Here is a 22,341-nt window from a genome sequence, read left to right as displayed (position 1 = left end):
AGACCACTGAGTAAAATGCCCTTTTATTAAGTAAGGGCACTATTATTCTGTTTTTGCATTAAACAGGCCCATTGGTGATTGATGAAATATTTCTCCACAGCCAGGAAGCCCAGGATCTCAGAAAATTCACAGGAAGAAGGCCCCTAAACATCACAAGAATATAACCCTTGCTGTTGGCTAAGTGAGGTCAGGATGACTGGGTCCAAGGTTCAGTCACCATTCTGACGCTGGTGTCCTCTGCTTGACCTTGAGCCAGCTGCCTATCTGTTCTGAATCTCTTCATCAATGAGAGTAACAACACTTATGCCACAGGTTATTTTGTACAGTAAATGGGTTAATGCACATAAAGCAATGACCCAGAACCAGCAGAAGGCACAAGGTGAGTGCCCAATATGCATCGGCCATCTCTATTAGTAATCAGTTCTTCTCCATGACTAGGTCACCTCCATATTCTAAGTACTGGGAACTTGACCTAGAATGTTTGGCTGTTTCTCATGAAATTGGAAAGGAAATCTTAAGAAGATATATGATAAATATAATATACAAATGCATATATAACTATGTATTCACATTTGTGTTTGTGTGTATATATGCTAATATATATAAAATATGATAATACATACATACACAATCATGCCTGATGGGTAAAAGACTTAAAAGTCCTGAAAATTCCAAAACACCGATCAGAAAGAATATATGCACCTCTATGTTCATAGCAGCATTATTTACAATAGCCAAGATCTGGAAAGAGCCCAAGTACCCATCAGTAGATGAGTGGATAAAAAAATCTGTGGTACATTTGCACAGTGAAACACTGTGCAATTGTAAAAAAGAAGGATCTCTTACCCTTTGAGATAGCGTGGAAGGACCTGGAGAGTATTATGCTAAGAGAAATAAGTCAGTCAGATGAAGACAAGTATCACATGCTCTCACTCATAGGAGGATTCTAATGACCAAAAAGATCCTTACACAGAAGCATGGAACAGGCGGACCAATCTCAGAGGGAAGACAGGGGTGGAGGGGTGGGAAGAGATTAACCAGGGAACTTATATGCATACTAGAGGTCCGATGCACAAAATTTGTGCAAGGGGCTCCGCCCTCATAGCCACAGTGGCTTGTCTTGGCCCTTGCAGTCCCAGCTTTATCCAGAAGGTCATCCAGAAGGACAACTGGAAGGATGTTCAGAAGGTCTTTAGGAGTATTATGCTAAGAGAAATAAGTCAGTCAGATGAAGACAAGTATCACATGCTCTCACTCATAGGTGGAATCTAATGACCAAAAAGATCCTTACACAGAAGCATGGAACAGGCGGACCAATCTCAGAGGGAAGACAGGGGTGGAGGGGTGGGAAGAGATTAACCAGGGAACTTATATGCATACTAGAGGTCCGATGCACAAAATTTGTGCAAGGGGCTCCGCCCTCATAGCCACAGTGGCTTGTCTTGGCCCTTGCAGTCCCAGCTTTATCCAGAAGGTCATCCAGAAGGACAACTGGAAGGATGTTCAGAAGGTCTTTAGGCTGTCTGGTCTAACTAGCATATTATGCTTTTATTATTATAGATACGCATAGCCCCTAGACACAGAAAATAGTGTGAAGGTCCGAGAGGGGTGGGTGCAGGGTGAAGGGGGTCAGTGGGAAAAAATGGGGACATCTGTAATACTTTCAACAATAAAGAACTTAAAAAAAAAATGCACAAAATTTGTGCAAGGGGCTCCGCCCTCATAGCCACAGTGGCTTGTCTTGGCCCTTGCAGTCCCAGCTTTATCCAGAAGGTCATCCAGAAGGACAACTGGAAGGATGTTCAGAAGGTCTTTAGGCTGTCTGGTCTAACTAGCATATTATGCTTTTATTATTATAGATGCGCATAGCCCCTAGACACAGAAAATAGTGTGAAGGTCCGAGAGGGGTGGGTGCAGGGTGAAGGGGGTCAGTGGGAAAAAATGGGGACATCTGTAATACTTTCAACAATAAAGAACTTAAAAAAAAATAGAGAAGGATCTCATACCCTTTGAGACAGCCTGGATGGACATGGACAGTATTATGCTGAGTGAAATAAGCCAGTCAGAGAAAGATAAATATTGCATGATCTCACTTATATGTGGAATCTATAGAACAAAACAAACTGGCAAACAGGATAGAACCACAGACATGGAAACATGTAACAGGCTGACAGATCTAAGAGGGAAGGTGAGAAGAGATTAACCAAAGAACTTATAAGCATATACTAGTATGCATAACCCATGGACATAGACAATAAACAGGTGAAGGCCTGGAGTGGGGTGGGAGATGGGTGGAGGGAGACAAAAGGGAGAACATGTGTAATACTCTCAACAATAAAATAAATTTTAAGAGAGAGAGAGAAGACCTTCCTATCAACCCATCAATTTTCCTAACCTAGAAACATCTAGAAAAATGTTGTAGCCCTGAAAATAACAGTTGCATAAGAGTGTATGTGTGCGCAGGTGTGTGTTGAAGGAGGAGGAGGCAGCTTCTGTTAGGCAGAGACAGGAGAGAGAAGGCAGTGTTAGGGCAGGATATAAGGAGGAAAGAGAGTCAGTATGAGTAACTTGAAAAGAAAACTGCTACCAAAGATGTTTTCAACCTGTAGTTAAGATTGCTTTAAAAATTACTAACGTAATAATGTTCTGTTCTTATTAAAGACATAGCTGCACAAACATATGATAATGAAAGCACACAAAAATGATTTAAAGGCTTTGATCATAACTATGTCAATTGAAATCCTCATCTAAAGCTTACAGCCTTTATTGGCAATCGGCTAGGGACACACCTTCTCAACTGTTCAGCTTCCTTCAGAAACACAATATTCATTTTTAAAGCAGAATAATGATCTGATGCAGGAGACAACTGATCCGTATTCCTCTCTCATCAATGTTTCTATTGGGTGCTCTCTCTCCATTTTTTCCTCTCTCTAAAATCAACATCACCACATTAAAAAACAAACAAACATTCACTACCTATCCATTAAACCCTAGCCCCTATTTATATGAAAACCATATGGGATAGCCATGAATGCCACTGCCCAGAGTTATAAGAAGCTAAGGGTAAACTTAATTAGAAATGAGTCCACATTATTATTCTTGCTTTATTAGAATCAGCTCAATCCCCTCTCTTGAACATTACAGAGGAGGCATGAGAAAATACATACTCTTCATCTTAGGATGCCTAAATAATTTCACAGATATTCCATCACATAGTTTGGCTGACTTTTACAAAAGCACAGCCATTTCAAAATACAATTTTTCTCCTCTGCTATACTGGCAGAGCAGAGAAGTAGACTTTGATTATTGGGTTGTTTTTGTCATCTTTCACTATTATGCAACTTCTTATTGTCAGAAACGACTTTAGGATCTCCCTGCTATCTTTCAATTTACTATTGGCTGAGCAACATTTGGTAGAATTATGGTACGTCTACAATAGGAGAGATTAGACCCTGAGGAAGAGCCTGAGAGAATTTCTTATCGGAAAAGCTTAAGAACTTTATTATCGGGCCTGGGCACATATGTAAACAATGTTCTTAAAGGTATTTTCAACTTCTTGGATTTATGTTGAGTAGAGAAAGTTGTCCCGTAAGCGAATTCCAGTAAGTGAGTGGGAAAAGCTAGCTATTTCATTACCCTGCCAATGAATGACAGATAACACAGAAGCAGCAAGAACAAGCAGGTACTCCCATTTGGAGCCCACAATATTCCTCCACCAATTTCCCAATAGAACCAGCACCACCCATTGCAGCTCTCTTGGGCCACCTTGATCTCACCCATCTTATATGCCACTGCCCAGTGACTCTCTCAGCAGGACTCAGAGCTTCCCCTTTCCCTGCAGCACTTACTAATCAGGCAACTGGTGGGCCCCAAGGAAGCCCCGATCAGATCAGCCAGGCTCTGAGAGGCGAGCGAACAGTTTGTTTATGGGTGGTGGTAGTGACAGGCAAACTGCAGTGTCCCCTTGTTCAGTCTAATGGGGTAACTTGAACGATTCGGCTGTCAGAGCAGCGTGAGGCCTCATTTTTCTTCCCCGCAGCACACAGGGTGCCCCTTGCTTCAGCCAACATTTGATTGTGATTAATTTGTCAGGGATGGCTGTACAATGGAAATGGAGAAATGGATTGCCAATTACAGCCGGTCTTCTCTCAGACAGCTTGGCAAATGAGGGCCTTTCGGCAGGGCTGACAGCCCGAGAGCACACTGGATTCAGCCCAGGAGGGAAGGAACCCCTTCTCAACTGTGTTTTAAAGATGAGGAAGAGGGCAAAGGTGACCCATTTTTTTATTTATCACCCTTCAAGAGACTTGTTGACTATATCCTGGCCCACTTGGCAAGCACCATAGGAGGGGAAGCCACTCTGAGGTTGGCTTTTTGTTCTGTGGATTTAACACGCTTTGTACTTCTGATTGAAGTCTTAACAGCACCAATGAAAGGTGTGAAAGAGTTTATCCCACACTTCACACTGAAAAAGTCCAAAGAGAAGCCAATCTCTGACTCCCTCTGAGATGTTTGAAACATGCTAAGGTAGACTAATGAAAAACGCATGTAGGCATGGCACATTTTTTTCCTTTATTTCCAAAAGGCAATACTCAAGTTCACATTGGTATTTATCACAAAGTAACTCGTGTTGCTTGTTCCCTCACAGAGGAGATGACCCTTTGTAATTTTAACGATGTCCCAAAGGAATAGATGAACAAATGAGGAAATGTCTTTAGCTCTGCAGCCCTACTGGTATATGTCTCATAATCAGATTTGCTTTCAGATGGTGAAGGAGATGGACGGAACACCATTCTGCATTTGTACAAGATGTTGGACAAACTGACACCAATATTTAGAATTCTAAAAAACATCACTGAACTTCATAAATGCTTGGGCTACAACTGTTGCAGGATTGCACTATTAATTTATTCTCATATCCATGGTTTGCTCAGCTATGGGGTAGGAGTTAGTGAAATAGGTCATGTTGTAGTGGAAAAAAACTAATTTTCATTATCTTGTAAAGAACAGGTGAAAAACTGAGCACTATTGTTCAATGGCAATAAGATTAAAAAATAAAATCTTAACATCCTAAAATTTTTCTACACACTATATTAAAACTGTTTGGGATATAGGAACACACGTCACATTCTCTCATATTCATACACAAGAACACACATAATAGGTAATATATTTTCTATTATATATTTTATATATATGTATATCCATACAGGGGTGGGCAAAATTAGGTTTTACAGTGGTTCATATACTAGAAAATAATACAATAATTAATAAATAATAATACAGAAATAAACTGTGTTTTGCATACTCCCAACCATAAACCTACTTTCGCACACCTCTGCTTTACATAGAATACATAACACCCATTATATGTACCTATCTATAATAATAAAACTGTAATATGCTAATTAGATTGGACATCCTTCTGGATGACCTTCCAGATGAAGCCAAGGCTGTGAGGAAAGCCCGGGTCCTGGGTGCCTGCTGGCAGCGGCGGGAAGCCTGGATCCTGGGTGCCAGAAGGAAGCCGGTGCCGGCAGCCAGGGGAAGAAAGGCCTACTCCTGCATGATTTTGTGCATCAGGCCTCTAGTAAATAATAAGTAATAATTCAAAACTATTATCTTGCAATTAGCAGATAAGGAAATTAAAAAACTAGAGATTGTGAAAAAAATGGACAAAAATTAATTAGATACTTGTTTGAATTTATGTATACTCCCACAATCTTTTTAAAGTAATTTAGGTTTCTCTCCAAACCAGTACATACATACATACATACATACCTGTATTTATACTTTTTACAGTAAAATATATACTATTTCTCATTCAAAAACTTTGCCCTATAAAGTCTTTATTATATTAATATACACATGTATACATATTTACCTGCAGCTATATTTATTATACATGTATACATACATTTAAAGTATATAATATAGGGTATATATGTCTATGATATATAGTATATATGTATGTATAAAGAAATATACTATATGTGATATATTTATGTATGTATATATACGCATATATATGTGAAAGGTAACATTTCATTGTGTATTTTTTATTGAATTAATTGGTTCTTAAAACCATGCAGGTTTCAAGTATACAACTCAATGAAACATCATATACACACTGAATCATGTGCCCATTGCCCCAAGCAAAGTCCTTTTTCATTCTAATTTTTCCACCCTTTGCCCATCTCCACCAACACCCATCCCCCTTTTCCTCTGGCTATCACCACACTGTTGTCCGTGTCTCTGTGATATCTATATCTATGTATCTATTATACTTGAAACCTGCATGGTTTTAAAAAATAATAAATTATATATATATATTGCTTAATCCCTTCACCTACTTTACTTTCATTCAGTCCCCCACCCTCCATCCCCTCTGACAGCTGTCAGTGTTCCATGTATCAATGCCTCTGTTTCTATTTTGCTCATCAGTTTATTCTGTTCATTATATACCATATATAAGTGAGGTCATATGGCATTTGTCTGTCTCATTTCACTTAGCATCATAATCTCCATGTCCACCCATGCTGTTGCAAAAGGTAAGATTTCCTTTATTTATTTTTTATTTTTTGTCTAAGCAGTATTACATTGCGTAAATGTACCAGAGTTTTTTAAATATATATGTTTCTATTGATTTCAAAGAGGACGAGAGAGATAGGAACATCAATGGTGAGAGAGAATTATTGATTGGCTGCCTCCTGCAGGGCAGGGGGTATCAAGCCCCCAACCCAGGATGTGGCCTGACTGGGAATTGAACTCTGTCCTCCTGGTTCATGGGTCGACACTCAACCATTGAGCTGAGCAACACCAATCAGGCTGTACCACAGTCTTTTTTATCCACTCACCTACTGAGGGGCACTTGGGCTTTTTGAAGATATTGGCTATTGTAAGTAACACTACAATGAACATAGTGATGCATATTCTTTTGAATTAGTGTTTCAGGTTTCTTAGAATATAATCCCAGAAGTGGGATCATTGCGTCAAAATGCAGTTCCATTGTTAATTCTATGAGGAAACTCCATACTGTTTTTCACAGTGGTTGCACCAGTCTGCATTCCCATCAACAGTGCACGAGGGTTCCCTTTTCTCCACATTCTTGCCAGCACTTGGCCCTATTCCAAAGCCACACAGTCCAATGACCATCTGAGAGTCTGCATATAGTTTCTCTAGGAAAAGAGCTCACCACAGGTCCCTGTTGGCTGCAGCCAACAGTCCTTCCCACCAGACTCAAGTTTGACAAGGTGGCGTTGCCAATGTTTGGAGGACTGGGTTAATGAACTTCTCCAGGTGGTGCTGTGAGAATAGGAGTGTCCAACCTTGGAATATGGTGCCTGAGGGCAGTGTGGGATGTTTACTCAGGACCAGAACATCAGTAGCCAACCTTCTAGATCTCTCTCCAGAGCCATCTTCTCTTTATGGCTTCTATATGCCTTGAGTTGCCTTCCCTCTACCAGTGTTCCAGGTTAATACCAAGAGCAAGTTCCTGTGCATCGGCCCTTTAGGACAACACCTGGGATTCTAGCAGACTCTCTCCTTTTTCGAACCCACAGAGTCCCCACTGATTTTCACTGTCAAATGCTATGTAGGCTTCTCTTCCTGGCCTTGGTGCTCTGGTTTGGGGATCCCAGCAGGGGGTTGAGACATCACACTTTTTTGGGGGGTGTGAGGGACATCTGCTGCCACGATATCCTTCTAGCTTCTCATCCACTGCACCCTGGCACAGAAACCAGTCTTCTATGCATCTCCGCCCTTCTTACCATTTGCTATGTAGCTTCTTCTGTAAATTCTTGGATATAATATTCCTATTCTGCTGTCCTTTAGCTGATCATTCAGGCTTATTGCTATCAGAGATGTTGGCCTATAGTTACCTTTTCCTGTAGTGTCCTTATCTGGCTTTGGTATTGGGATAATGCTGGCCTGGTAAAATGAGTTTAAAAGTGTTCCTTCCTCACCCTAGCTGGTTTGGTTCAGTGGATAGAGTGTCAGCCTGTGGACTGAAGGTTCCCAGGTTAGAAAATGGTTAAGGGCACATGCCCAGGTTGCAGCTTGATCCCCAGTAGTAGGTGTGGAGGAGGCAGCCAATCAATGATTCTCTCTCATCATTGATGTTTCTATCTATCTCCCTCTCTCTTCCTCTCTAAAATCAATAAATATGTTTTTTTAAAAAAAGAAAGTGTTCTTTCCTCTTCATTTTTTTAGATGATTTTGAGAAGGATTGTAGTTAATTATTTAAATGTTTGGTAGAATTCACCAAACCATCTGGTCCTAGGCTCTTCTGTGTTAGGGGATTTTTTTTTTTAATTACTAATTTAATCTCATTACTCATAATTAATCTGTTCAGTTTTTTGTTTTGATTTTTTTCTTCATGACTCAGTCTTGGTAAATTGCATGCTTCTAGGAATTTATCCATTTCATCTAGGTTATAATTGTTATATATAATTTTCATAGTAGTTTCTTATGTCCCTTGGTATTTCTGAGACAGCAATTGTAATGTCTCCTCTTTAATTTATAATTTTATTTTTTGGGGTCCACTTCTTGTGGTTACTCTAGCTAAAGGTTTGTCAATTTTTGTTTATATTTTCAAAGAACTAACTCTTACTTTTATTAATATTTTCTATTGTTTTCTTATTATCTACTTCATTTATTTCTGCTCTAATTTTTATTATTTCTTTTTTTATTTTTCTAACTTTGGGTTTCATTTGTTCTTTGTACTTACTGGAGGTATTTATGCTTTTATTACTAAAACCTTACCTCTTCAATCTGCTCTTCTTGCATCCTTTACATTTGGTATGTTGTGTTGCATTTTTATATGTCTCAAGATTTTTTTTTCTCCTTTGAGTTATTCTTGGATCCAGTAATTGTTTATGACTGTGTTAAGTTCCATATATATGTGAAATTTCCAGCTTTCCTCCTGTTATCTATTGAGTTTCATTCCACTGTGGTCAGAAAAGAGACCTGATAAACTTTCTATCTTCTTAAATTTTTAGAGTTTGTTTTGTGGCTTAACATATGACCTATCCTAGAAAATGTTCCTTGTGCACTTGAGAAGAATGTGTATTCTGCTGCTGTTGCATGGAATGCTCTGCATGTTTTTTTTAAGTCCAATTAGTCTAAAGTGTTGTTCAAAAACGCAGTCCTGGGCCAATTTCTATCCACCTTTGTTGTTGGCTCTGAATGGCATGAGGAACAGAGCCACCATATCTTACCATCCGTCACTTCCCCTGTAGGTTCTTTCTTACCTCGATTCAATGCAGAATGCAAAAACAGTTTCAATGCTTTTACTCCTTCTTCTACTTTTTTAAGTAAGCACATAGTTTCTTGAACTTCTTGATAAAGGCTGCCTTTGAATAAAATAAAATACACAGTGGTGTAACTGGTCAAGATCAGTTTATTCACCACTGAACCTCCATTGGGCACTGCACTTCTCTCTGGAAAAGAAAGCTGCATGGAGATTATGATGGACCTGTGGCAGGAAAAGTGATGGAGCTGGAGGAGAGCTGATAGAAATATAGAGAATTTCTGCCTTCCCATTAACTTATTTGATATTAGCAGCTCTGACACAGTAGCCCCATGTAAGATGGCATTGCTTCAAGTGAAAGAGGGTGTTAAATGGAAGAAGTGGATGGTGGAAGGGATGGGAGCAAAGAACACTAAATGGAGAGAAAAGGAAGCAAATGATTTTCCTAGGCAGAGGTTGGTCTGCATGTCCCAGTCTCCATCTGCCTAGCGATGGCCTCCCTGTATGAGACTGCCAGCTTACTTGCTCCAGTGTCTTGGTATTTCCATCATTTTGTCACTCTTCTCCTTCACCATCTCCTCATGCTCGCACCATGTTTCCTACTTCTTACTTTACCCCATGGCTGGACAAGTGGTTTTGAGTGAAATCTGTTGGCAGAAAATCTAGACCAGGATCCCTCCTACACACACACACACACACACACACACACACGCGCACGCGCGCGCACACACACACACACACACACACACACACACACTGCTCTTAGGTCGCAATATGCCTTCAACATGTGCAGAGTTCTACAAAAAGAATTTCAAGGCAAGTCTTTTTACATTTTTCCGATCCCCTGATGCATACTCCTGCTTTATCCTAGCAATGAGGCGTATTTGCATTGTTTTATATAAGATGAAAAAGGCTGATGAGTCTTCATTTCCTCCTATACGCAACATGGGAAAACAGCAATGCTGTGCACTTCTCTTTCTCTTTCACTATGGATGAGGGAATAAAATATTTGCAAAGTTGAAGAAATCGAGAGGCAATAATTTAGGAGGCTAACCTTTCCCTATGGCAGTGCCAGCAGATCTTTCCAGCTTGCTAAGGGATTCAGAATTTGCAGAAGCTGAGAGTCCCAGAGCTGCTGGTGATCACTTCCCCAGGTTCCTGTAATTATATGCAAGGGCTGACATTTGTAAGGTTGGTTGAATGCCTGGCTTATAAAATGGGGCATTGGCAATGTGCCGGAGGCACCATAAACCACAGGATGGGCAACTTCCTGAGGGTTAATTTTACAAGATTTATTGGAAGAGGATCATAAAATTACTTAACAGGTAAGTAATGCGAAGCCTTTGTTTCAAGAAAAGGATTACAATATATTCATGCTTTAGAATATAATGTGATATTTAAACTAAAAAATAATGCCTTACTCATATGGGCTATGCCCTGGGACCCCAAGGATGTTACAGATGCATCAAAATTTACATTAAAAGGGGCTTTAATAACAAAGTAGAATCAGTACTGATAAGATGCTGAGATGGACATGCAGGTACTTTCTGTATTAACTCAGTCTTCACAAGCTACTGAGGGCAGACCCAGTGACCTGGGGTGGAATGGTCTCTACAAAAAGGATGTGGCAAGAAGAAGTTTGAGTAGAAGAAGATGCAGGGGAGGGAGTAGGGGCCAAAGGGGAAGTCATGACCCTTATTGGGATAAGTCTTTGAGACTCACTTCTGAAGAAACCTCAGTCCAACTCATTTTTAATTCTAATAACTGAAAGTATATATTAATATTCTTCCCAACTACATAAGAGGAAGCTTAGAACTGCGATTCAAAGAAGAGGTTAGAGAGAAGACCATTCTCAATGATAATCTCATGTTCCTCTGATTGCAAAACCCTTACGGGGCATCCGTTTGCAATTCTCACAGGAACTAGTTGGGTGTGACTAGGCAAAAAAAGAAAAGAAAAAGAAAATAGGGTCTCCTTTTTTTCAGCCAGAAAAATACAAAGTTAAGACAGCTCTGACATCCAGAATGGCGTCCAGCTCAAAGAGCCTATGATCTTAGACATGAAAAAATGTGCAAACGTTCTCAGGGCTTTTAGCAACAAAAAGCAAGCATTGGACTTTTTCCCTCTTCAAGCCAAGTGGCGGTGTAATTGTTATCTACTCCCCAAGGTTTCCTAAAAGGATGCATTAGCGAGCTATCTTACAGAGACACAACTTGGGTTTTGTCCATAAGAATATGCTGTCTTAGGACATGGGATTTCAATTTTGAGACCACAAATATATACAATTACTTTGTCTCTCTTATCACTGAAAGATTTTATGTACATACAGACAAAACAGAATGGTTTTATTCCTAGGGCTCAGATAAAGAGCTTGGAATTGCAGAAGCAAGGTGACTATTGTTTGAGCAATAGACCACAGTGCTTATTATGGCTAATGTAATATAGAAAGCATAGTGTGATGTTAGCAACACGTTTCATTTTCAGACGCCGAACTCACAAGGCTGAGCTACAGGACACAGAGGTAGCTAAGAAGTAACAAGTGGCCTTCAGAGAAGCAGCAGAAGCAATCCCACAGAAAGCAAGGTGGTTCTCATGATAAGGGACTTCTGACCAGTGTCATTTGGAGCCAAAGTAAAGCCTCTTTCAAAATAAATTACTTGCGGATTACGGCTCCATCCCCTGTAGGGGGCATGCAGGAGGCAGCCAACAGATGTTGCTCTCTCATCAATGTTTCTATCTATCCTTCTCCCTTCCTCTCTCTCTAAAATCATAAAAACATTTTTAAAAAGTAAATGACTTGTTCAACAGTTCAGATACTCTACTAGAATCTAGTGATATAAGTGAATAAAACACTCAAAGCCTTCTACTCTCAAGAAGCTCAGATTCCAGAGGGAGGGTAACACTGACAATAGTAGCAAAAATAAAGTTACTACTACAAATAATAGTAACAATCATTCTTCAATGTTTATCTTTATGTATCTGATACCATGATAGACACTTTAATATATTATCTAATTTAATCTTACAACAAGCCCATGTGATGGGCATTGTTATCCCATTTGACAATTGAGGTCACTGAGGTCTAGAGAGAGTAACTTGCCTGAGGACACAAAGCTAATAAGAAACAGCCTCAGAATTTGCACCTAGATCTGTGGGACCCTGAAACCCATTCCCATAGCGACTCTGATATGTGCCCTCCTTCTTCGCTATTCCTTGGTACTCTTAAGAGAATCCTCATGCGACTATCTCAAAGACTCATCACACACAATGATAGAAGAAACCTACATCACCACCCAGGCAAGCAGGACACAGAATCATGAAGCAAAGGTAGCCTTGAAGAGGCTTGAGAGAAACTGGGCAGCCAAAGAATAAACATGAGAATTGTTTCAGGATGATTAAAAATTAACAACAGAACACCACTGAATCAGTTATAATTTATACATTTAGATATATAAGTTTACCTAAATTAACTGCATATAAGCATCATTCATAATAGATAAAAAGCATAGAAAACTCAAATATTAATTAACTGATGAATGGATACGTAAAATATGATATAGTCATACAATGGATTTTTAATAAAAATAAATAAGTTAATGATGTATGCTACTACATAAATGACATCCTATATAATAAAGAGCTAATATGCTAATTAGACCGGATGGCAGAATGGCCTTCCAGAACAACCTTCCGGAATGACCTTCCAGAATGACCAGTGGGCAGGGCCGCAGGGCTGCAAGGCAGTAGGGGCTGTGAGGGCCGAGGCAGCTGGGGCTGTGAAGGTCTACCCTTGCATGAATTTCATGCATTGGCCTCTAGTTTTAAAATATTATGTTATGTGAAAGGGGCTAGTCACAAAAGAACAAATATTTTATGATTCCATCTATAGAAAATATCCAGAACAGGAAAATATATAGTGACGAAGATTACATTATTATTTGTCCAAAGAAGGGAGAGGGGCTAAGGAGTGACAGTTGGTGAGGGGACTGTAAGGACTGACTACACTTTTCATTGGATGAGTGAATTAATTTCCATATATTTTCTCATTTTTCTCATCCAGCTTTAATTTATCTTTTTTGGCTTGCTCCATATGTATATATAAAGAGAGCTGACCAATGTTTATTTGACTTTAAGGATGAAGTTAAATAAACATAGGCCAGCTCTCTTTAGAAAGAACTTCAAAAATAATTTTGACAGTTCTTAGAGAAGTTGGGTATGTTTAGCTCTTTAGGACAATTATTTTCATGTCAAATTCTTTTTAGTCGATACTATTTTATAAATGCATCTTGAAATACGTTTGAAAGAGACTATATTGGTTAAGGTAAAGCTAAGATGCTGTAACAAGGAGGCTCCAAAATAGAGATGTTTAATAAATATAGATGCTTATTTCTCTCTATGATAACAGTTCCAAAATGAGCATTCTGCTAGCGAGAGAATTTGTTCCATTCTGTTACTTCATAGCCAGGAATCTACCATGTTGTTAAGTAGTTGATTTGCCTTCCTTAAGGCATTATTCTCATATTCTTACCTTTCCTGGTTCCAACAAAAACACACATACACACAAACAAACAAACAAAAAACCAAACCCAAGCCAAACAAAAAACAACACAGGATGGTCATATACCTTATTTTATGGTACCTGGACATAAAGTAGCACTCATTACTTCAACCTACCTTCCTTGGAAAGGAACTGGTCTTGTGACCAACCTCACTACAAAGAAGATTTGAAATTTGTTCTAGCTAGAATTGATGTGCCTGACTACAATTCTGCTATGTAGAAAGAGGGGGCACGGTATTAGGATAGACTCTAAGATACCATCACTATTAGACTGGCCCAAATCCAAAACATTAATACCACCACATGCTGGCCAGTGTATAGAAGAATAGGAACTCTCATGCATTGCTGGTGGAAAGGCAAAATAGCACAGCCACATTAGAAGACAGCTTGGTGGTTTCTTACAAAACTAAACACATTCTTACCATATGATTCAGCAATTGCACGCCTTGGTATTTACCCAAAGCCGTTGAAAATGTATGTCCACACAAAACCCTGCACGTGGCTGTTTTTTTAGCAGCTTTGTTCCTAATTGCCAAAATGTGGAAGCAACTAAAATATCCTTCAATAGGCGAATGGATGAACTGAGGTACATCCAGACAATGGAATATTACTCAGCACTAAAAAGAAGTGAGTCACCAAGCCATAAAAAGACATGGAAGAACTTGAAATGCATCTTCCTATATGAAAGAAGCCAGTCTAAAAGGCTATGATTCCAACAATTCTATAAAAGGCAAAACCATAAAGACAATAAAAAGATCCATGTTTGCCAGGGATTGGGTGGGGAGATGAATAGGCAGAGGGTAGAGGATTTTTAGGGTGGTAAAAACAATATTATAATGGTGCATACATGTCATTACCCATAGAATTTACATGAAGAGCAAACCCTAAGGTAAACTATAGACTCTGATATGTTAATGTAAGTTCATCTTTTGTAAAAATGCACCACTTTGGTGCCTGATGTTGATAATGGGGGAAGCTGCACATGTGTGCTCCAGCAGGATCAGCTCCTAAAACAGTATTCAAATGTGATAGAATTGAGGTGGCTTCGGCCCTAGCACTGTATTTTCCCAAAGAGTAATAAGTTTACACTGATTCTAATGTTACTTTGCTTTGAAAGCCAGCAATTAACTCAGGGATTGCCAAGAACAATAACGCTTCATATAGTGGGAATAACTTGACCAGGACAAAAAACATAGAATGTCAGAGAAGGGAATATATGAGAGAGAGAAAAAAAAAAGAGTCATCATTAGACCACCTGAAAGGAAGTTTTCAAAGCAAATGGAAATATCAAAGGGAAGAGAAGAAAGCAAGAGGGAGGGGAGAGCTGTCAGGGGGATGAAAGAGAGGGGCACACATTTTTGTCGATTTTGCTCTGGTTTCCAAATGTATTACATAAGGTAAGTCTTCCAGCAAGCCCAGAATTGCACAGCAATCGTTGTCACACCCTCTGAAATCTGTCAGCGTTTAAAGCTGACACGGGGCATGCCCTCAGCATTGCCGTGGCAGAATGCCTTGGTTTCTTTCCAAGTCATGTCTGTGAATTTAGACAGATGTAGTGATAAAAAAATATCGGCCGAGTAGGTATAAGGTTAACAAAACATCGCGTTGGTCTCCTTTTTACCAGTTAGAAGCAGAAGAGAAACCTGAATGCAAATGAGGGATTCGATTAGAAAGCTATGTCCTGGCAGCATTTCATGGAAAGCGCGAGGGGGGGGGGGCACAGGTGACTTGATAGAAACATGCCTTCCATGTTGATAACAGAAATATAATGAATAAATATGGGAGCTGCATTAGCCTGGTGATGCTCTACTTAATTTTTTTTTTCTGCAAATTTCCAGCAAATATCTCAATGTCTGAAATTCATTCTTCTCTGAGAACACCGCCTCATACCTGGAAAGCAAGATTCAAGATTTCTCTTTTTCTCCATAGAGAATATTTCCCCAGTTACTCCAGGGACACGCTTTCCCACCTGGACTTCATTTCTGTTAACTCTACTGACTCTCATAAAATGGACTAACCTTAGTTTTGCTGTTCACTTCTCCGTAAAAATTCCATTCCCATGTATCATGTCTAGCCTCCTTTGTTAAACTTATTAGCACCACAGTGGCCAAGCCTGGCTCGGAAGGCAGAGGCACACGCAAGATCTGAAAAGTCCATCAGAGAAGTTCAGGTCTCTCCCTAGGAGACTGGCTTAGCGGCCAATCCAAGTCTTTAACAGGAATCTGGGAGTTAAGAGCCCCTTTAAGCCTCATCTGGATCTGTTTTTCCAAAAGTAGCACAGGCCTCTTTTTGGTATTTTACCAAACGTGGCTTTTCATCCTGAGTGCAAGCAGGCGGCCGGGCGCCCTGTGGACCCATCCTGGAAACATTACGTTGGCGCAGCAGCAGAGGCGGTAGCTGAAAGTTGAATGAAAAGTCTGGATCCTGCTCTGGGGAACTTCAAAGTAGGCAAACCTGCCCCCATTGTGTTTCTCCCTTAAACCTCATGGAGTCTCAGGGCAGAGATTCTTCCGTCTCTGTCTTGCAAGAAGGCACAGCTGCTTTTGCTGCCCACAGGTCTTGTCTTCCGCAGGCCGAGGAAGGCGGGAGAGGCTGGGAGAGAAACTGGCTTCCAACCTGGGCCTGGTGCACCCCCAAAGGACTGGTGTGCACCAGCTCCTCCGGTCATGCTTTGACTGTGGGGATGATGTCGGAGTTTCCATGAAATGGGAATGCTTACTCTTGAAATTGCCCTGGCATGAGATCGTGTTGGCAATTAAATGAACAAACCCCTTCAAAAGATGGCTGTACCACAGTCAAAATGTTGTTATAGGAGAACTAGAATGACATTGGGTTAGTGGGTCATAGATCTAAAAAGGAAGGTAAATCCAAAGCAAATAGTGTCTGAGAAATGACAGCCGGTGGGGAGGTGGGCTGGCATGAGGGAGGGTGAGGAGGGACCTCAGGGCACCCTGTACCTCCCTGACTGCCCATGGGCCTGTGGGCCATAAGAAACAACAAAGCTTTCTTAAATGACGTTAAATGCTGTGTTCACCTTGGCTCCCTAACTGAACAAGTTCCCATGTTTGCATTTTACCTTGTCTAGGTGAATGCTGCCATGCCTGCACATACCGTTTCCAGTTTGAGGATGCTTTTTAAAAACACACTTGTTTTTTTCTAAAATAGACACATTTGCCCATTAAGGAAATACTAACTGGGTAGCTTCCTCTGCCTGTTATTTTGCCAGTGAATCATTATTTTTTTTAAATTATCTTTATTGTTAAAAGTATTACAGATGCCCCTCTTTTTATCCCATTGGCCCCCTCCATCCCCCACCCGTCCCAGAGCTTCACCACACTATTGTCTGTGTCCATGGACAATGCATGTTTGCATACAATTTCCCTTGGTTAATCCCCAAGCTTCCCTCTGAAATGCATCAGTCTGTTCCATGCTTCCATGTCTCTGGATCTATCGTGTTCATCGGTGTGTATTTAGTTAGCCAACAATTTGGGTTATAATCATTACTGCTGTCCTAAAACAACAAAGATTTGCTGAGCTTCTGCTAGGGACACAATGCTAGGCACTCAAGTGTAAACAGAATACGCACAAGTGAATCTCTGCTGATTCAAGAATCCAAATTGGCTGGGAAAACCGGCAATATAAACAGAATTCTATGGAACAATATGAGGGAGGAGCTGTCAATTGTCCAAATTACAAATGCTGAAAGATTTCCAGAGATATAATGGCCACAAAAAGTTGGTATAGTCAAGGAAGACTTCTCCGATATCAAGCTTCAACCTGTATTAGCACGTATGATGTGTTTTTGTTTGGGGATTGGGGTACAGATCAGAATAAAGTGGTGGTGGTAATGGTATGTGTGAGTTTGATGGATGTGTGTGTGAGTGAGATAAGGAAGGGATACAGTGTTGTGTATGCCATGTTCTGCAATTCATCAGCTCATCTGTGGGTAACAGAAGGTATACCCAAAATGAGTGGATGCCAAGAAATATTTGAAACTATATTATGGCCCTAGTCGGTTTGGCTCAGTGCATAGAGCATCAGCCTTCAGATGGAAGGGTCCCAGGTTCAATTCCAGTCAAGGGCATGTACCTCGGTTGCAGGCTCCTCCCCCAACCAGGCCCTGGTCGAGGTGCCTGCAGTAGGCAACTGATGGATGTGTTTCTCTCAAACTGATGTTTCCCTCTGTCTTTCCCTCTCTCTAAAATCAATGGAACAATATCCTCGGCTGAGGATTTAAAAACTATATTATGGAAAAAGCATTGTCCTGAGAAAGGTTGAGGGAATAATAATTTATACGGTCAAATGACCATAGAAAATGATGCAAACTAAAAGCATCTTTTAAAAATACAAAGCAAGAGTTCATATAAAATTTTTGGCATACCAATCTTCATCCTGGAGAAGAGATTTCTTTTTCCCTCTTCATAAAATTTGAAAGTACTGATGCATAAAAATGGCTATTGTTTGGTCTAGAAGGAGTGAACATTCACCAGAAAGTAAAGGAATATGATCAAATTCTTCTGAGCAGATGGAAAACATGTACCAAGTGGTGTTTTTGAAAAATTAATCTAGTAAGCTTTAGAATGTGGAAGAAGAAGGGCTGAAACCAGGAGACCTTTCTGAATATTTTCTCTAAATCCATTCCAGCATGACTAACATAGTGCTGGGAATTTTGTTTGCTTTATTTTCAAAAATTTTCTTTTTAGCTGTGGACTACTTTCAATTTAAAAAAAATTAAATTAAAAAATTTTGGGTGATATTGTTAATGAGATTATATCAGTTTCAAATGTACAATTTGATGGTAATTGGATAAAAAAATGTGGTATGTAGTAGGTTTACAGTTGTGAGTATGCAAAACAGAGTTAATTCTTGTAGGAATATTTCTTAATTATTTTATTATTTTCCATATAAACAACTGTAATCCTACTTTTGCCATGGACTACTTTCTTTAAATAAATATTTAAAATCCCTATAAATAAAAAAAGTGAAGCTGATCTGGATAATGGAGACAAAACAGGTGTTCTGCATAAGAGCTGCCCTGCAGTATGTGAGTGCTAGGAGGAAATCAAGGACCTTTGCAAGGTGCAGAGGAAATACTTTTCAGGTTGCAAATGCTAAAGTGTCCATGGACTAAAGCAGTGATCGGCAAACTCATTAGTCAACAGAGCCAAATATCAACAGTATAACGATTGAAATTTCTTTTGAGAGCCAAATTTTTTAAAGTTAAACTATAGAGGTAGGTACATTGTTATTAACTTAATTAGGGTACTCCTAAGGCTTAGGAAGAGCCACACTCAAGGGGCCAAAGAGCCGCATGTGGCTCGAGAGGCGCAGTTTGCCGACCAAGGGACTAAAGAGAACTGAAATAATCGTAAAGTTAGTCAATCAGGATCTCTTGAAGTTAAAAATAAATTCTGGGGCTAACGAAAGAAAGAACCCCCTTTTCTCAGAGATTAAAATGAAACAAGAGCCACTTTGGGTTTGATTTAGTTCTTACTATCCTCTCTTGAGCCTCTAATGTTCGTGTCCCTCCTCATTTTCTTTACTTTGCTATTTTCTATTTCTGCTGCTCCCTCCCCTGTTTTTAAGTATGTCATGTTTAATTCACCTTTTGAAATTCCCAAAGATGAAACAGACATCAAGAATATGACAGGTAATAAACATAGAAAATGATGTGCAAAGTAGTTGGATTTTTGTTAGTTTTTGTCAAGAAAAATCAAGATTGATGTGGAGAACATTCTCAAAATGAGAACCATTTCTGCAATGAAGTCTGATTTGACTCTAGGCAAGGTGAAATGAAGATGTTAGGTTTTGATCAGGTAAACTTCTGCACATAATGCTTCTGTTAAGCAAATATTTAGGAGTTCTAACTGTGAGGCAGAAAGAATGGCCATAATGGGGATAATGCTCCCACACTGTGCTTCCACAAACACAGTCTATAGTGAAACCCAGACCGAAAAAAAAGGCATGTCTTAAATTATTAAATAGTGTGACCAAATCCTCCCCCATTCAGCTTAATTCAGGCCTACAGTTTCCAATTTATTCTCACTGAAACCTTCAAAAGAAATACCAGATTAAGAAGAATTAAGTCTCCTACTTCTGACATCAATCTAGGCATCCTTCTCCTATAATAATGAATTTCAACCATTTCTTTACATTTGTACACATTTTATTTCCCAGATAAGAGTCTCCTTATAAGAAGCTTGAGCTCCGAAAGGTTATAATCTATTCTTCTTGATCAGAAAACCCTACAATGACAAATAAACTCCATTTTACCTTAATATTGTAAACCAGATTTATTAACAACCTGAGAAAAATAGTTAGGGAAATGTCAGTGTAGTGGAAGAATATTGGAGAGCTTTAGGCTAGTGAAAACAAATGATATAAACACAGATGCTTGTACCTGTAAGTGAAGCAGTCACTACTTAAAACAACCTATCAGTACCAAAACAATTTATCTGCAGTTTATTAAAACTAATAGTTTTTATTAACAGTCACCTCTTTGGATTTTTAAAATTTAAATATACAGATACATGCATGTATTTGCATTTTAACATCTGTTATTTAGTAATTCACAACAAAATAATGATAATGCTAGGTTTTATAGGCATTAAGATTCATCTAAGAGAAAAATCCTGACTTTATTAAAAAGAAAAGAAAACATTTTCAGAGGTCAAATCCTACTAGAGGAAAATGTTTCGTTTAACAAAAGACATTGAGTCACAATCTATGTAATCATCATATATGGTATCTGACACAAGATTCAAGAACACAATAGAAGATATAAATAGCCTTTCAAGATTCCTCAATGAGATTTGGCCTTCATTTTGAGTCTCCTTAAATCACAGCAAACTATACCCATCAAAAATCTCTTATTTTTCCAGTTAATCTCACCTTTAACAAGAAAATAAAGAAATAGAAACAGTATCAAAAGCTAGATCACTTACCATAAATGCCTGTTGAAATGCAGGGAAATGCCTGTGAATAAACCACAAAAATAACAGTAAATTTTAAAGGTACAGCTCTGCTCAATCCCGGCACCATTTATTTCAAATTCTCTGTGGCTTGATAAAGGGATGCCCTCACATACTCAGGGTTGTGAAACCCCACTCAGTTCATGTAGGAGATGTGGAAACAGACACATTAGGTTCACTGGAAACTTTTTCTTACCAGCATTCATCTCAGCTCACAAGAGCCATCTGTTGAATTTCCAGTAATCTTGTGAACCAATTACTAAACACAGTTATTAATAAGAAATTAAATTACATAAACTGTCACGAAATAAATTATATCTAAAAAAATACTCAGAGATCATCTCATCACTTCCTAATTTGCCACATCTTACTATTGCCCCTGCTCTTAAGATTACTTACGCCCATCCTACGTGAATGGTGGAAGTACTAGGTAATGGTGTGCTACTGAGCATCGTGTCCCCATTCCCTATTAAGTGATATGTTGATGGCTTAAAATCTGAAAATATCAATCAACATTCATGTTGGACTATACTTGTGGGTCAATTGAAACCGTAGGTTGGCTATAGATACAAAATTTCGGTAAAATTTAATAAAAGTATTCTTGAAGAATCAATTAACTATACAAAATTCTATCTAATAAAAGAATTATATGCAAATTAACCATCATATCATGATAAATAGGAGGGAATATGCAAATTGACATGACAAAGATGGCCGTGCTGGCCAGAGCCACAGAGCCCACAGAAGAGCAGGCGGGAAGGTTTGGTGTCCTGATCGCTGGGGCAACCAGGATGCCAAGCCTGGACAGAGAGCAGAGCAGGAGGGTGGGCTGGAGTTCCCAGTCATTTTGGTTTCTGCAGAGTGCCTGGACCAGAGCATGGAGAGCACCAGGAATGCTGGGAATTGTAGTTCTGATGGCAGATGCATTGCATGATCTCTTAGACACTGGAGCAAAGTGAGCCTGGAGCAAGTTTCTGTTGTGAGTGGGGGATGGAGGGAAAGCAAAGGTGAAAGACATAAGTAAAGTCAGAGTGTCGAGGCAAAATTAAAAGGAAGCTATCCTGCACCTTCTAGGAAATCTCCACCAATGGAGCAAAGGAAAAAAAAAGACATCTATTATTGTATGAGCACCAAACCAAACTGGGCTGGGGTTTCAGACAATTTGCTCATAGATTGCAAAGACAGACAGAAACTTCACTCTTTTATGTATCCAGGCAGATACAATGCACAACATGCATGTTTTCACAGAAGAAGACTTAACAGCACCGTTTGCTATACACCCTTTGGTAAGTCACATTTTTGGTGGCGATCTGTGTTAGTTAATTGCCATAATCAAGAATAAAATTTAAAATTTTTCTATCTCTATGACAAGCAGGTCATTACAGCTTGGAGCAAGGCAACTATCTATAATAATAAAAGTGTAACATGCTAATTAGACTGGATAGCCAAATGACCTTCCGGACATCATTCCAGACATCCTTCCAGATGAAGCTGTGGTAGTGGGGCCGAGGCAGAGGCGGTTAGGAGCGATCAGGCAGTTAGGTGAGTGGGTGGGGAATCAG

At 39.4% G+C, this 22,341-nt stretch overlaps 1 protein-coding gene across 1 annotated transcript in view; it reads right to left on the bottom strand.

Annotated features, from left to right (window-relative positions):
- Nucleotides 1-22,341, bottom strand: part of MACROD2 (MACRO domain containing 2) — a 1,283,682-nt gene that overhangs the window by 563,361 nt on the left and 697,980 nt on the right. Inside the window, exon 3 of the mRNA XM_015560286.1 lies at nt 20,753-20,783. The gene's annotated coding sequence lies outside the window, so the exon portion shown is untranslated. The remainder of the gene's footprint in view (nt 1-20,752; nt 20,784-22,341) is intronic.

This window comes from Myotis davidii, unplaced genomic scaffold (assembly GCF_000327345.1).
Source record: "Myotis davidii unplaced genomic scaffold, ASM32734v1 scaffold32, whole genome shotgun sequence".
Taxonomy (NCBI): domain Eukaryota; kingdom Metazoa; phylum Chordata; class Mammalia; order Chiroptera; family Vespertilionidae; genus Myotis; species Myotis davidii.
Note: the sequence above shows the minus strand (reverse complement) of the source record. Positions and strands in the feature narration are given on the sequence as shown.